Raw genomic sequence first — 1,471 nt, 5'->3', positions numbered from 1 at the left:
CACCAGCTGCTGAGAAAAATCCCTTTCTTACTGGGAAAAAAATAGTGTCCTGGTTTGGAAGATCAGAGATGCAAATTTTTGTCTTTCTCTTCTTCTTTTTTTTTTAATCAAGAAGACGTATATCCTGGCTAAGTCTCTAACTTTATCTGAGGTTTTTTTTTCCCCCCTCATTACAAAGTAAGAGGTTGGACCCAGGGATTCCTTTACAAGATCTTTTTTCCATTCTAAATGCCAAAGCGGCTTCTCTGAATAGTGTCTGCAAAGGTAATAACACCTGGCTTACCAGACTTCCTTTCCCCTTAGAGACACAGAACAGGCTTCCAACAGTGGTACAACTTTTTGCTGCATGCATTGTCCCTTCATGCTGCTTCATCCAGCTGACAATCAGCTAACAACAGACAGCTGAACTTCTTAAATCCTGCGAGCTACAGCTAGGATTTTGTTTTATAAACGCACTCCAGTTTCATAATAACTAATTGTACTGAGTACATACTTTATCCCCGGTATTCTCAGCCTTTAGAAGTAAAAGCACGTGAGTCAATCCTCACAAATAGCTTAGGAGGTCATTCTATTACTTATCCCCATTTTACAGGTAAGGCAACCAGGACAGAAAGCAGGTTAAATAGCTTGCCGAAGGTCCCATAACAACGTGGTAGACAATTGGTACGCACTGGCTAACCCCTGAGCCGGGCTAAACCTGCATCCACGTAAATGGTGGTATGTTTTGTTTTGTTTTCCCCACAGCCTTAACTGTTTTAGGATCTCTTTTCTTTCTTTCTTCCTTTCTTCCTTCCTTCCTTCCTTCCTTCCTTTCTTTCTTTCTTCCTTTCTTTCTTTCTCTCTTCTTTCTTTCTTTCTTTTTTTATAAGATTTTATTTATTTATTTGTCAGGGAGAGATAGAGCACGTGTGCGCACAAGCAGGGGGAGAGGAAGGCAAAGGGAGAGGAGGAAGCAGGCTCCCCGGGACCCTGGGATCGTGACCTGAGCAGAAGGCAGATGCTTACTGACTGAACCATCCAGCCATCCCCTAGGATCTGTCTTCAGGCATAGTATATTTCCCAAATGTTGAAGCCTAGGGCTTACCTACATGTCTTCGTGATGTGATCTGACTCTAGTGATATGCAAACCTACCTAACACCACACTAGATACCAGAGCCTAGAATGAATGAGCTGGACATTTGAGATACCTGGAGAGAACCACAGAAAGAGATGATCACCACCACGGTGGGTGTTGATTTGGAAAGCTGACTCAGGTTATAAAAAGATGCTGGTCGTTTCCCCGAGCTCCTGTGAGTAACCTCCTGCTTCAGGCCTGTAAAAGGCACTGAGCGTCGCTTGTCTCCATGATTGAGAACTATTGCCTGGTTCCTGTGAGCGAGTCCAACTGGCGGACGTCCTGTGGCAACGACAGGATACGGCTCCAGCTGGAGTCTCTCTTCCTGCTGCTGTACTCAGCTCATCCTGGTTTAA

Source organism: Mustela erminea, chromosome 6 (assembly GCF_009829155.1).
Source record: "Mustela erminea isolate mMusErm1 chromosome 6, mMusErm1.Pri, whole genome shotgun sequence".
NCBI lineage: Eukaryota > Metazoa > Chordata > Mammalia > Carnivora > Mustelidae > Mustela > Mustela erminea.
This window is presented reverse-complemented; position numbering follows the sequence as displayed.